This window comes from Rhinatrema bivittatum, chromosome 3, assembly GCF_901001135.1.
Source record: "Rhinatrema bivittatum chromosome 3, aRhiBiv1.1, whole genome shotgun sequence".
In the NCBI taxonomy this organism is placed as follows: Eukaryota; Metazoa; Chordata; class Amphibia; order Gymnophiona; family Rhinatrematidae; genus Rhinatrema; species Rhinatrema bivittatum.
The window spans coordinates 539,401,519-539,417,914 of NC_042617.1; positions in this window are offsets into that span (position 1 = coordinate 539,401,519).

Genomic DNA, 16,396 nt, shown 5'->3' on the forward strand with positions numbered 1-16,396 from the left:
AGTTCTCTAACTCTGTGCATCCACTGAAATTCCCCTAAACAATGGAGCTTGGATGTTTCCCTTACAGCTCATCATACTAAAAGATATTTTCAAATTCTGGTGTCACCTCACAGTAACAGCAGCACAAACACCTTCCACTGCCAGACACATTGTGAACTAACACAAAACCCCGCAAAAAAGACACTCAAAATCTATACTGCAATCCCATCGTAACATAACAGTAATAACACCAAGGACTCAAACAACAATAACCCTACCTTTGAAAAAGCAAGGATAAATATTACACTGGGTCCTAGAATACCAATACACCACCTACTGAGGAAACAAAACAAACCCGATTGCTAATGATCCCTATACAGACACTATATGCAAGCAGAATCTCTCAACATGGTCACACATACAGAGCAGAGACAGACCTCTCATCAAATACAGAATAAAGCCACATAAAGTATAAACAGAAATGTGCAGACAAAAACTGAACTGTAAAACGCATCACGCCAGACTCTATACAGTGTAACAATGGAAAAACAAAAATTTCACCATTCCTTGTGAAACAAATCAATAATATAAAGATATATAAATCATTAATCATAATTATAAAACCATACAAATAAGATAATTTCAAAACAGCTGATGAATAGAATATCCAATAATTAAAGATTAATGCAAATTTTGAAAGCTTTACCAAACACCAATAAAATATTTCAAACAGCAGACACATCACATACTACCCAATAATTAAAATGGTAGTCAATCAAGAAAAATGAACTTAACAAGCCACCTTTACTTACCTTCTCCAGCAGTTCTCCTACTCCTTTCTCTTGCAGGCCATACCAGCACTAGCTGCTGAAGCTGTCCTCACAGTCCTCTTCACACACACACACACACACACACACACACACACAAAAGTCACACCCTCAGGACCAGTTTCTGTCTCTCACACATCACTCATCTCCCCAACCAGTCTCTCTCTCTCTCTCTCACACACACACACACACACATACCAGTCACCTCTCTGGCCAGTCTCTCTCAATCACACAATGCTCTCGCTCTCTCTTACTAACACACAGGCTTTCAATCATACACATGCTCTCTCTATTTCACTTACACACAACCTCTCAATCACACACGTTCTATCTCACTTACAAACAGGCTCAATCACACACATGCCCTCTCTCACAGCCACAAGCCAGCCAAAAACATTCTCCATCTCTCTTGCACACACACACTGACACACACAAGCACCCTCCCTGACTCACATATACACCACACACATACAGAGGCACTCTCCCTGTCTCACATACACATTACACTCACAGAAGCACCTTGCTTTCAGACTTACAGCATTTTTCACTTTTACTAAAAGTGAAAGTGATGCTCCCAACCATTAAATAAGAAAACCACATTCCTATCAGAAGGCGAAATGACACCCTTCCTTCAGGTTCTGTCCTCCCAAGGGACAGCCACCTACACCTTCTCTTGTTTTATGCTTTCAGGCAATAAAGCAAGTGTGTTTCTTCAAACTATCAGTCGTATGATTATTCATGTGGGAGATATGGAACAGAAAGACATCCTTAGTCAGCTTCCCTTTTAAATGGGAAGACTCCAGTCTTAGTCATTTAAAAATATACATTTTCTAAAGGCGTAAAAAAAAAAAAAAAAAAAAAAGCAAAACTGTTTTTTACTTTAGTATTTGTCTCTACCCACTTTGTTAAAATTTATTTTCCAGCAGAGGGATTCTTAAAATTTAGTAATTTCATCTTTCATCCAACTTTTCAAAAAAATCAGCACAAAAGTTGAGGTATATGTATTATCACACTTCATATTTTTAAACTGGCAGATTCCTTTCTCACATACACATCACATACACACACACACACACAGAAGCTCCATTCCTTTCTTACATATACATCACATCACATCACATACACACACACACACAGAAAGAAGATTGGCGCAGCCAGTCTAGCTGATCACGTGGCCGAAGAAAGGAAGATCGGTGCAGCCGGAGACCAGCCGCCGAGACTTAAGGGGCGCCGCGGCAGGCAGCCAGCCCCCGACTCTCCCTGCCTCCCCCCCAGTGCCACCCTCCCGACGCCCCTCCTGGTGGTCCAGCGGAGGGCCCGGGAGCGATCTGCCATTCCTGGGGCCTCGGCTGCCACTAAGCAAAATGGCGCCGGTGGCCTTCAGCCCCTGTCACATGGTAGGGGCTAAAGGTCACTGGCGCCATTTTGCTTAGTGGCAGCAGAGGCCTCCGCTGGACCACTAGGGGGGTGTCGGGAGGGTGACACTGGCGGGGCAGCAGGGCGAGTCGGGAGCTGGCTGCCTGTCGCGGCGTCCCCTAAATCTCAACGCTTGGTCTCCATCTAGGCGAGCGAAGGCTGGCAGAATTTTGAAAGGGCACTTTTTGCCCTTTCAAAATTCTGCTGCCTGCCGCGGCGCCCCCTAAGTCTCGGCGCCCTAGGCACAGGCCTAGCTCGCCTAGTGGTTCCGCCGGCCCTGGCTGCGGCCTTGATAAGTCAGCCGTGGTCATCCAGTCTTTGCCTTGCAACGGGTTAAGCTCCCGGTTTCCTGTTGCGCTGTGCCCCGGAGTGACTCGCTTTGCTTCGTCACTCCGTTCCTGCTACAGTACCTGCTTGGTTCCAGCCTGCCTGCTACAGTTCCTGCTTGGTTCTAGTCTGCCTGCTACAGTTCTTGCCTGGTTCCAGTACCCGAATCCTGCTACAGTCCTTGCCTGGTTCCAGTACTCGAGTCTTGCTACAGTTCCTGCCTGGTTCCAGAACCCGAACCCAGTTACATATTGCTACTGTCCTAGTCTGGTTTCAGTTACCTGTCCTGAGCCACAACCTGCCTAAGTCCCAGCGGGCGGGCTGGCTCCTCCCGGGGGGGCTTCGGCTTCCAAGGGTGAAGCCACCTAAGTCCCAGTGGTTGGGCTCCTACGGGCTCCTCCCGGGGGAGTACCAGCTTCCAGGGTGAAGAGCATCTACGTCCTGCCTGAACATCTGCCTCCCGGCCTGCTATTCATTAGAGACAGTGATCACCTTTCCCAGTCTCCAGCAGGTCGGCCCAAGGGTCCACTAAACAGAGACTCCCATAACAATCTGCTTGTGATTTAACTACTCTGAACAATTTTGTATCATCCGCAAATTTGATTATCTCACTCGTCGTATTTCTTTCCAGATCATTTATAAATATATTGAAAAGTAAGGGCTCCAATACAGATCCCTGAGGCACTCCACTGTCCACTCCCTTCCACTGAGAAAATTGTTCATTTAATCCTACTCTCTGTTTCCTGTCTTTTAGCCAGTTTGCAATACACAAAAGGACATCGCTACCTATCCCATGACTTTTTACTTTTCCTAGAAGCCTCTCATGAGGAACTTTGTCAAACACCTTCTGAAAATCCAAGTATACTACATCTACAGGTTGACCTTTATCCACATGTTTATTAACTCCTTCAAAAAAGTGAAGCAGATTTGTGAGGCAAGACTTGCCTTGGGTAAAGCCATGCTGACTTTGTTCCATTAAACCATGTCTTTCTATATGTTCTGAGATTTTGATGTTTAGAACACTTTCCACTATTTTTCCTGGCACTGAGATCAGGCTAACCCAGCGGTTCTCAACCTGTGGGTCTCGACCCCGGCGGGGGTCGAACGACCAAAACACAGGGGTCGCCTATGTTTTGGTCGTTCGACCAAAACTGATCTGCGGACCGACCCCAACGGCCCGGTCCGCAGACCAGTACCGGGCCGTTGGGGTTTTTTGCCGGTCCGTGGCGCCGCGGCTGCTGCGGGGAGGCGGGGCGAAGCTGGAGACCTGCCTCCTCCAACCCCAAAAGGGAGCGCGTCGCGGTGCTCCTCCTACTTACTTCCTGCCTGCCCTGCCCCGGAAGACAAATGTTGCCGGAGCCACACGGGCAGGAAGGAGGAGGCGCGTCAGCCGCGTGCAGAAGAGGAGCAGCGGGGCCGGGAAGACTAGGGCCGCTGCAGAGCCCATCCTGTGGTAACCCGTAAAGAAGAGGCCCAGTGGTGAGAGAGAGGTGTGTGCGAGTATGAGATGAGTTGAGAGATTGTGTGTGAGAGTGAATTGAGAGACTGTGTGTGTTTGCAGAGACAGCATGTGAGAGCCTCTGTGTGTGTGAAAGAGACAGCATGTGACAGTGAGAGCCTGTGCTTGAGCAAGGCAGCATGTGGGGGTGTGAGAGAGCCTGTGTGTGAGACTCAGACAGCCTGTGCCAGTGAGAGACTGTGTGTATGAATGATTGCATGACAGAAAGAGCATGTGACAGTGAGATCCTGTGTGTGTATGTGTGTTTGAGAGAGAAATGCATGTGAGAATGAGAACCTGACTGTGTGTTTGAGGGAAGAAGACAGGTGGAGAGAAAAGAAACAGAAAAAAAGGCAATATAAAAGGAAATGGCAAAAAAATAAAGGGAAGCAGATGTAAAAAAAAATAAATTACTTTTTACTGATTGGTACATGTAATCTTTGGGAATGTGCAAGAGTAGCACTTTCTCTATGCGGATCTCACAATGTACGAGATCAACATGGAGGAAGTGGAAACCCAGGGGGCCTGCACAGAGGAGGCAGCAGAATGGGCTTCAGTGCCAATAGCAGCAATCAGCGCCTCCCCAATAGCCACGTGGCAGCAGTGGCAGTAATTAGATTAATTGTTTGACTCAGCTGGAGGTGACAAAGTATGAAGTGGGATGTGAAATCAGCTTGATCTGGTGGAGAATTAGGATTGCTGTTACACATGAACTGTATTTGGCAAACATTAAATTAAAGGGAGCCAGGATAATCAATTGAAGCCTGCAGCTGAGGACTGATTCATTATGACTCATGTAGAAATTAGTGCATTTTCCAGATTAGTCTGCATAACACAATTCTCAACATTCAGCATTATTTCTGCTGCATAGAGTTTTATCTGAGAGGCTCTGAGGTTGTGAGGGAGCCAGTAAGAGTGAGAGCATGAGTGTGTATGAGAAAATCCAGGGGAGTAAGAGTGTGTGTGAGTGGGGGGGGGGGGGGGGAAAGAGTGTCTTACACCCTGAGAGTGTGTCAGTGTCTGTGAGAGTGAGAGGTTATGGTGGGTATAAGAGCATGAATGTGTATGTATGTGACAGTGTATGTGTGAGAGAGAATGGACATGTGAGTATGTGTGAGAGAGAGAGGATAACCTCCTAATCCTCGACAATATCAGGGTGACTGGAAATCAAGAGCTCCCATGTATGGACAGCAGGGGCTTTTTAAAATCCTTATTAGTTTTAATTATTGTGTGTTATTTGATATATGTGCTGTTTTGAAATATTATTGGTGTTTGGGAAATTATAAAAATGTATATGATTTTAATTAATAGAAATTCTATTTATCAGTAATTTTAAAATATTCTTTTATTAGTATGGTTTTACTATTATAACTGATGCTTTATGTTTCTTAATTTTATTGTTTTATGAGGAATGGTGGTTCTGTTTATAAATGTCATAATAAATAAGTATGCACTAAAATCCAACCCCATCCATAACCCCGCCCCATATGACCAAAGCCCCGCCCTCGCCCCGCCCTTGCAGGGCGAGGGCGGGGCGAGGGGTCACCGCAACATGAGGAACTGTATTACGGGGTCACGGCATTAGAAAGGTTGAGAACCACTGGGCTAACCAGTCTGTCGTCGCCCGTATGACATAGTGAGGGCAAAGGTAGCGCCGGCGCCATTTTGAAGATTGGCAATATGGCCCGCGTGCAGGAGGTTGCTCCCGGACCCCCGCTGGACTTTTGGCAAGTCTTGTGGGGGTCAGGAGGCCCCCCCAAGCTGGCCAAAAGTCCCTGGGGGTCCAGCGGGGGTCCGGGGGCGATCTCCTGGATGCGTGACGTCGGGAACCAGGAACCAAAATGGCACCGGTGCTACCTTTGCCCTGTCACATGATAAGGGCAAAGGGCCACCGGCGCCATTTTTCTCAACGCAGTCATGGCCAGAGAGAGGGAGATCACGTCGGGACCCCCCCACTGGACCCCAGGTAATTTAAAACATTTTGGGGGGGTTCGGGAGGGTGGGGGATTTGTTTTAAAGGTTCGGGGTGGGTTTTAGGGTTTCTTGGTTTGCCTGTTTTCCCGCCCTCCCCCGATTTACGATTTTTAACGATTTAAAAAAAAAAAAACAAAACACGACGATAAGATTTCCCCCCCCCCCAGCCAAAATCAATCGTTAAGACGATCGATCACACGATTCACACCCCTAAAATTCACTTTTTAGCAGAGGTGTGTATCATGACTCTTCAATGGTCTCGTCTGTTGCTGAATTTAGGAAGGCTAACATAATGATTCAACCTAAACTGTAAATCCATCTTCAACTGTGAAAGAAGCAGATATCCTAAGCAGGTGATTTCTCAGTGGATAGTGTCTCCCTGAAATGCTATTTACGTCCCTACTTACTGGTGGCCCCACAATCTCATTCGGATACTCACCAGCAACCGCGAATTGTACAGCATCACCCTGGGTCTGACATAGACAATGGCCTCATGACTCATCACAGCTATCTCTGAACTTAACCGTTAGCAGCTCCAGCTGCCTTTTCCCACTCACCTCAGTTATCAATAGGCTATACTATAATGCTATTAACACTCTCTCCACATCATTTCCTGACTAACCCAGTGCTTTCTCTCTGTTCCCCATATATTGTATCCATCTCATTCAAAAGAGTATTCACTTAGGAGCAGAGCTGTGTATATCACAGTGCAGCCATGACTCTTCAATGGTCTCTTCTGTTGCTGACATCAGGAGGGCTAACAGAATGAATTAATCTAACTGCAAACTCTGGATCAACCGAGAAGGAAGCAGAGATCGCAAGCAGGTGATTTCCCTGTGGATGCTGTCTCTCTGAAATGTCATTTCCAGAAATTTTTTAATTTTGCTATCATGTCAGCAGTCGGCTTTCCAGCACCCCAAGTATCACCTCCATTAAGTAGGCCTCTGAGCACCTCAGCAATGATATCAACACACCCACTGTTATCGTCACGTGGTATAAAGATCGAGGCTGTGTTATGCTTAAGTCCTGATTGCTTACCTCCTATCTCAACCTGATGTGACAGAGAGAGCCAGAGATGCAGGACGTGGTTCTTTCAGCTCTTATCTCTGTTATGTATGATCTGTCTCTACTTGTCTTTCTTAATAAGCTTTTACACAATATTACGTCATATTTGGTTACTAGGGTTTGATGTTTATTTCATGTGTAATATTTAAAATATTTCTTGAAATCTTAAAAAAGTACTTTAATATCCACAGTTGTATATTAAGCAATTGAGATGGTTTGCAAGAATTAATGCAAAATGACTGTGATGATAGGCCCTTCACCACTTTGGATTAGGGAGGGCTGTATATGCTCTAGAACAGTGGTTCTCAACCTTTTGCCCTTCGTGACACACCTGACAGGCCACGCTCACATGTGTGACACACTGGTCATTACAATTCACGGCGGAAATAAAAAGTAAAGGTCTGGTAATTATTTTTATTGTTAAAAATGACAAGGAAAAGATACGTATTCTGTCTGAACAGAAATTGCATAAATAGTAAACATCCCACACCAAAACAGCACTAATTTCCAGCACTTAAACAGTAACAACCTTACCTAAGAAAAGGCAACACTGAAAATATTACACCAGGTCTTAAGACACCAATACATCTCCTATTAGGAAAATGGACCTAGTCAGGCTGCTATAGAGCCCTACACAGAAACTACACGCCAGCAGAAAACCTTACCTGAATCACGTGTGCTGACCCTCACCTAACAAAGAATAAATAGACCAAAACGTATAACTAGAAGCATGCAGAAAAAACTGAATTGGAAACTGCAACAAGCCAGAGTCTCTGTATGCAGTGTAACAAAGGAAAAAAGAAACATCACCCATCCTTATAAAACAAATCAAGAAATATAAAATCATTAGTAGTAAAACTATACTAACAAAAAGAACATATTTCGAAACAGCTGATGAGTGGAATATCCAATAATTAAAAACTCATATAAAAATTTTACAGATACCAATAAAATATTTAAAAATAGCAGACACAAATACCCAGTAATGAAAAATAATAAGGATACAAAAAATTATTTGCTCTGCATACCTGGGAACGTTTGATATCCAGGTGTCCTGAGATTGTTCTGAATTAGCAGGAGGGGGTGGTTTGCTTGGAACTATCTCCTCTCAGTCACATACCAGCGCTCTCTCTCACACTGGCTCTCAATCACACACCTATACACACATGCTCTCAGACTCTCACATATACACATGCTTTTTCTCTCACTTATATAGGCTTCTAATTACACATTTACACACAAGCTGTCTATCTTTTCACGCTTACACACACAGGCTTTCAATCACACACATACATGCTGTCCTTTTCTCTCACACCAGACTCTCATTCTCATGCTTACAAACATGCTCTCTCTTTCTCTCATTTACACACAGGCTCTCAATCACATACTGACATGCTCCCTCACTTAAACCAGCTTTCAATCACACACAGACACACATGGTCTCTCTTTCTCTCTCTTTCACACAGGCTGTCAATCACATACTCACATGCTCTCTCACCTAAACCAGCTCTAAATCACACACAGACACACATGCTCTCTCTCTTACTTATACACACAGGATCTTAATCATACATACACATGATCTCTCTCACACACAAAGGATCTCAATCATACACACACACTCTTTCACACAAACAGATTTTCAATCACAAACTTACACATACAGGTTCCCAATCGTAAGCTTACATTCATGCTCTCTCTCTCACAGGCAGGCTCTCAATCACAGACATACTCTCTTTCACATATACAGGCTCTCAATCATTCACATACATGCTATCTCACTCACACACACAGGATCTCAGACACACATACTTGCTCGCTCATTCACTCTCTCTCTCCCCCCCCCCCCCCCGGAACTAGCGGCAGCAGCCTCATCCCAACCCTAACCTTCATTTTCAGCCCTCGCGGAGGAGGAGTCCCATCGGCCGCGGGGGTTGACGCTCTTCTTCATTTTCCTCCAAGCCGCGCTGCACATTCTTCAGACCGCGCCTCTCTTCTGTTCTTTGGGCTGATGCTGACCACACTAGCATGGTCTCTTCTTCCCGCAAACGCACCCGATGCTCACCATTTCCTCTTCCGGGCCGCGGGGGGGGGGGGGGTGTGTGTGTGAAGAAGAGACCCTGCCGATGCCGGTGCCGCCGACTCCAGCTATCCTGCTGCGTTCCGCCAGGGCTGACAGCATTTTAAGCCCGGGCGGAGGAGGACCAGGGAGCAGCTGGGTCAGTGGGGGACCAGGAAGTGTGGCGACACACCTGCATGTTCTTGGCGACACACCGGTTGAAAACCACTGCTCTAGAATGTTACTCGGCATGTCTGTCCCGAGACAGGTGAAGACTGTGAGGAGGCAGAACATTAAAACTAGTGTAAAAACTAGGAAGTGTTCATGAACCAGGGACCTATTGTGTGCGAGGCAAATGTGATAACCACTAGCCTTTGGAATTTGTTCAGCTCTTACTAATAAAAAGATTTTCTGATACAGGGTTATGCCTGTATCAGATTTAGGAAGCATTATCTTTGGGCAAAATTCATTTACCTGCTTGTATTTTATATTTGCAGTTGAAATGCAGAGGTCGTGCTGGATTACCGCCTTCTTGCCCTCCAGCTAGGTTTGTCAGTAGAGGACAGTTAAAGGTAGTGCACCCACCCCCTCCCAACACCACCCGCACTGCAGAGATGGAGATCTTCCCACGTCTGCTTCCCATTGTCAGAATGGCCGAGTGGTCTAAGGTGCCAGACTCAAGTCTTCCTGCTTCCCTGTGCTGGGTGTTCTGGTCTCCTGATGGAGGCATGGATTCAAATCCCACTTCTGACACGCTCATCCTATACTTTAGAACCTCAGGCTTATTCTTTAAAAATATTTTATGTTCGAATTGAAAAAGCAGACATGACAAGCTGGGTCCCACCGATGGTCAATTAAGCGCAGTATCCTGATCCCTTTGAAGACCCAGCATAATGAGAACCTCCCTTCCCTGTTGCCCCTATCCAAACATAAGAAGTAGCAGTCACCAAGACTGCTTGATTACAAGTCCTTAGTGGAGCAGTCCCCCAGAAACTTCTCCATACCTTTTTATTTTTTTTTAAACCATCCGACGGATGTCTCTCTCCACATCATTTCCTGCCTAATCCAGTGCCTTCTCTCTATTTTCCATATATTTATCCATCTCATTCAAAAGTGTATTCACTTAAGAGCAGAGGTGTATATCACAGCGCAGCCATGACTCTTCAATGGTCTCTTCTGTTGCTGACTTCAGGAGGGCTAACAGAATGAATCAACATAAACTGTAAACTCAGGATCAGCCGAGAAGGAAGCAGAGATCCCAAGCAGATGCCTTTTCACACTTACCTCAGTTATCAATAGGCTATACTCTAATGCTATTACCACTCTCTCCACATCATTTCCTGACTAACCCAGTGCCTTCTCTCTGTTCCCCATATATTTTATCCATCTCATTCGAAAGAGTATTCACTTAGGAGCAGAGCTGTGTATATCACAGCACAGTCATGACTCTTCAATGGTCTCTTCTGTTGCTGACTTCAGGAGGAATAAATAAGCGATTTGGCTGAAAATGTGTTATTATATTGGATGGTCAATCAGTAGAGATTTAGAAAGGAATTCTTAGGCAAAGAATACAGTCATAAAATATCCTTGTTACAACACAGATTTCAGTGAGCAAAGATTGCGTAATACAGTTCTCTATATGAGACTACTGGCGACCTGTACTTTTCCAAAACTTCCTGATGAGTATGTAAAAAAAAATGTAAAAAATGTGTGTAAATAGCAATGCCTACTACATCCAGTTATATAAAGAAAATCTTTTCCTGTCAGTAGATAAAAAACATATGCGTTACTTAGGACTAAGCTAACATTATGGCATGACTGGTGACCTCCATTCACTGCTGACATATCCGTGCACCACAGAACATCAAGATACCTTGAGGTAAAAAGTAATAATGGTCTTCAAAGCTCTGTTTAGTGGGCAAACACAAATATCCAGCATTAGTTCACATGGATAGTCTCTGAAGCTCAGACTCCCTTTGCAAATTAAGAGTTTTAAACTGATATCATTCCCACCATAAATGCATAAATAATTAACAACTGCAGAAAAGGGAAGTCAGAACCTTATATGTTTGCTTGCTGAGCATGAGGATATCAACAAAGGCGCCATTTGGAAAAATAACTTTATTTATTGTATGGTAAAAGCGCTATAGCATAGCTGAAAGAATTTAAAATTATGTAAATCTTGATCTGCTAGTAATACTGTTGTGTGTTAGTCGATATTATAAATGTTTATTGGAAATACCCAGTTTTGGACATGCTGGAGAATGGCCAGTATGATCCAAACGGCCTGTAAATGCAAAAACTCTTTGCTACTCAGGGGACTACATTTTGGGGCGGATTTTCAGAGCCCTGCTCGCCTAAATCCGCCCAAAACCGGGCGGATTTAGGCGAGCAGGGCCCTGCGCGCCGGTAAGCCTATTTTACATAGGCCTACTGGCGCGTGCAGAGCCCCGGGACTCGCGTAAGTCCCGGGGTTTTCGGAGGGGGCGTGTCGGGGGCGGGCCCGAACCGCGTGGCGTTTTCGGGGCGTGTCGGGAGTGTTCCGGGGGCGGGCCCGGGGGCGTGGCCGCGCCCTCCGGACCCGCCCCCAGGTCACGTCCCGGCGCGCAGGAGGCCCGCTGACGCGCGGGGATTTACGCCTCCCAGAGGGAGGCGTAAATCCCCCGACAAAGGTAAGGGGGGGGTTTAGACAGGGCCGGGCGGGTGGGTTAGGTAGGGGAAGGGAGGGGAAGGTGAGGGGAGGGCAAAGGAAAGTTCCCTCCGAGGCCGCTCCGATTTCGGAGCGGCCTTGGAGGGAACGGGGGTAGGCTGCGCGGCTCGGTGCGCGCTGGCTATACAAAATCCATAGCCTTGCGCGCGCCGATCCAGGTTTTTAGCAGATACGTGCGGCTCCGCGCGTATCTACTAAAATCCAGCGTACTTTTGTTTGCGCCTGGAGCGCAAACAAAAGTAGGCTATTCGCGCTCCTTTTAAAATCCGCCCCTTTGGCTATTAGGATCAATGGAGTAGTCTGCTTTGGCTTTATGAAACCATTTCAAAAAATAAAATACTTTTGGGGTTGCTGCAGCGATAGCATTCACAACCTTTCAGGAGAGGGAGTCCTAAACCTTGCTCAGCCTTGCCACCTGTTGGAATATGTAAAGTGTTGCAGAGGCATCTGTAGTTTATGGCTCCTGGCTAAAGACCCTGCACCATGGGCCACATGAGACCGAAGTAAGAATGGAAACATTGGGGAAAGCTGAAGGGTAAGTGCAAATAAAGGTGTGAGGCACTAAAGCTACTATAAACACCAATTCCCACTGAGCTGGAACTCCAATAGAGCAGAAAACAAACAAACAAAAAAAAAAAAAGACTGTATCTCAGAAAACAGCATTTTGGTTCATAGTAGTACCAGCGAGGACTTTCTCACAGAAAAATCTCCATGTGCTCAAGGAATGCCGGGCTATAGCTGACTGCTCTCACTCTTTCTTGCTTGTCTATCTCTCAGAACAGTGTTTGACAGAAGTATTTTTCCCATGCAAGAAAAAATGTGGGTGGTGTAAGCTCAGGGGAGTGAAAGGATGCACAAAAGATTTAATTTTAAAAGTTATGCATGTACTGCCATGTGTGCACTTTGCACCCGGCTCCTTGCAGGCACAGAGCGCATTGGTACATTTGTACCCGCATGGTGTGGGTTGGCTGCATTTTCACAGAAAAATTCCACTAGGTGCATCCCTTTGAAATGAGTTTGCAGTACCCACAGGACACCAAACTTCATGGACAGTAAGGAAATTGTCATCTTTATACACATATCAGTGGGAGGATGAGGAATTGTGCTAGTGACATGGTAAATTGGTCAGGCTTCTGATGCTTTGAAAAAAAGAAAAGATTTCCTGTGGAGCTCTAGCCCCCTGAGAATGTGGGGGCCCCCTTCTTAACCAAGGGGTCCAAATTCAAAGAGAGTTTTCTCTGGCTAAGTTTGGATGAACCCTGAGTTTTGAATTTCCCATCCTGCCAAATGGGTAAGTTTTGCAGTTGGGTAATTCTGGTCATGGAGTAAAGCAGGTCTAAATAAATAATAATACAAATAATTTGTTTTAAAATAAGGAAATAAATCTGGGCAAACTTACCCAGATAACTGCAAATGTAATCAGGTAAATTCAACAAGAAATGCATTTGCTGAATATCTCAGCTAAAGTTGCCTGGCTATGTTTACCTGCCCTGCTAACTGCTAAGTATGACTTTTTCCATGCAAATATGTGAGCAAAACAAATGCTTGACTAATCGGCCAAGCCAGACACTTATTTTGACCCCTTGTGCACTTATTTATTGTCACTGATGCAATTTTATAAGCATGAGGCTCTCGGAATGTAGAAACTGGGCCCTCAGTGGTGCTGGCCCCATGACTTGGTGCCATGCAGGAGACTTGGGTTCAGAAAATACAGCTCTCGGGTTCCAGGTAGGTTGGAAGATGAGCGCTGCTGCAGAGGTGACTCCAAGTGGCACAAGAACAGCACTGAAGGGTGCCCTGGGTCAATGAAGTCACCTGGGTCAGTTACCTCACCAAGGAGGAAGAAAAAGGGGACATTAAAAAAAAAAAGAAATCTAAAAGAAAAAAAATCATAAGTGTATAAACGGCAACAAGAATTACACAATTTGACCAAACAGCAAAGTAAGTATTTGATTTGCTTACTTTTGAAATAGAGCCCATGATGTTAGAACCCTCTTTTAGCAGTTTTATTGAAATGAGTAAATATACCAACAGAACTATTTTTCCAAATGTATGATTAATAACATTTTCAATAAGTTCTAAATACTATTTTTCCAATTAACACTGATGCCATTTATATCAATAAAATGCCCAAATTAGTACCTTGTTTACCAAAACATATTGCTTAGTATGTATTTCACAATCTATTTAACTGAATGTTTCATTGGTAGAATAACTCACTCCAGTTTTTTTATTTTTTGGAGATACCTCAATAATGTATCTTTTGGATGATAAAAGCACTCTGCCTGTGATCTTCATCCTCACAGTACTGCAAGAGTTTTGCACATAAACATTTACTAATGTACATCTGGCTAAACGTTTTCTCTATGTGTACTCTACCAGACTCTAAACTGTCGAATTCCCATGGACAATCTGAAGATATGATCACCAGGAAATCTCTTCATGTTTGGTCAAAATAGTATCTCATCTCCAATTGCATACAGGTTCCTTGGATATCTGTACCTCAAATGCATGACTCTACGTGCTTGCATTGAATCTTAGAGGCCGAGCACTTGACAACTCTTGAAGCTTTCTTAGACCATGCCTTATCCTCCATGAGGAGTGTTCACCCTGTTTCAGATCTTAGTATCTACAAAAAGATAAACTTTCTCTCTAATCACTCTGTAATATCACTTATGAAATATTTTAGGGAAACCCAGAACCAGGATTGATCCCTGAAGCACTCCATTAATAATTCCCTTTTCCTTGGACTGAATACCATTTACCACATCCCCTCTCTGTGGCTGATCACTCAGTCAGTTGCTACGCCAGACAGCCACCCTGAGATCCATCCCTAGAGTGTGCAGTATGTTTGTTTCCTGTGTGGGACAGTATGAAGTTTTACGAAACTCAGGAAGGATATTTTTCAAACAAATGTGTATGGTGACACAAACGCGCGTATGTGGCCACGAGCAGATCTACATGACTATTTTATAACCCGCACATATGATATATGCGTGTTTTAGAAAATACGCATATCTCTACCCTGCAACATACTGTAGGCCTACACACGGATACATGGAATGCATTGAAACCACGTATATCAATGCATTGAATGTGCATACTTTTCTTACATATTTTTAAAATATGCGCGCATATATTTTACATGCAAAAGTAAAGTAGGACTTGCTCGTATAAGTCCCAATTTACATGTGTAGGTCAACCAATTTTAAAGCATGTGTGTGTAAATTTAATTAATCAGTTTACCAATTAGACCATCAGTTCGCCCATCTCATCTCCATGTCATCAAGACCTTCCTGGTTCTTCAGCCTGAACTCTCCCCAGTTCACCTAGACTTCTTTCTGAGTCAGTAATATACAATAAATACATTTAAATCACTTATGCCAGATAATTAGCAGATGTAAAAATATATGAGTAAGTTGGCAAATGTACACACACCTAAGTGTCTTTTAAAATAGTAACTTGGGTGTGTAAGTGTTGGCCCCGCCTTGGAACACGCCTAGAGCAGAGGGCACCCCTTTTTAACAAGGGATTGTGTGTGCATACAAAAGTGAAAATATGCGTGTATTTTCTACTTCTATAAAACACAGAATATACAAGCAGATGCTACTTATTATGTGCACATGCTAATTTTTATGTGCGTATCATTTTGAAAGTTCATCTCTAATTCTGACACATCCAGTTTCCACCCCGATCCAATTCTTTGCTGACAGTCAAAGACATTGATTAGATTTATTTGACATGACTTTCCTTTGATAAATCATAAATCACAACATATGGGTAATGCTACAGGTATTAGTTATACATGAATAACTATACAATATATACCTGTATCTCTTTTCATCAATATTTATTTACTTTAATCACATACATATAATGTCTAAAATTTATATAATATTCACACTCATACCACATTCATTCACATAACACTAAACACAATATTGCCTATTGCACATATCCCTTTGACATTAAAATTCATACGTTTCTTGTTGATATTTCTACAACAGTTCCCATATCCCAAAAGAAGCACACTTCTTCTTCTCAAAAACTCCCAAAATTTTCTCTTATTCTTTCTTCAGTCCACAAGAGACTCTCATTTCACCTATTGGTTTCCTCAGGGGATCACTTCTTAGCCATTAGTTCTTCTTCATTTTTCTAAGGGAGCATCCATTTGATTTTAATTTCCTGTAGTTCTTATTTCACATCGGGAACTTTATTTCTTGTCCAAATCATTATTACTTATACACCTCAACTCACTTCATTCTCCTAATTTATTAACAAAATAACATAATGAATATAATTTAAAAAACCCGCATAATTAAATAACTTTACCCAATTACCACCATCTAAACCACTAATGCATTTCAAAAGACTATTTTGTTACACTTTAACTACACTCACTCACCTCTTGCACTCTTCAATATTTCCTACAACCTCTACTTTCACTATTTTCAAGTGAAGTTATAACCAACAATCTCTTCATTATGCACTAATATTCCCCAAGACTCGGCAATTGACATTGTTCATGCAGTGTTAGAGAA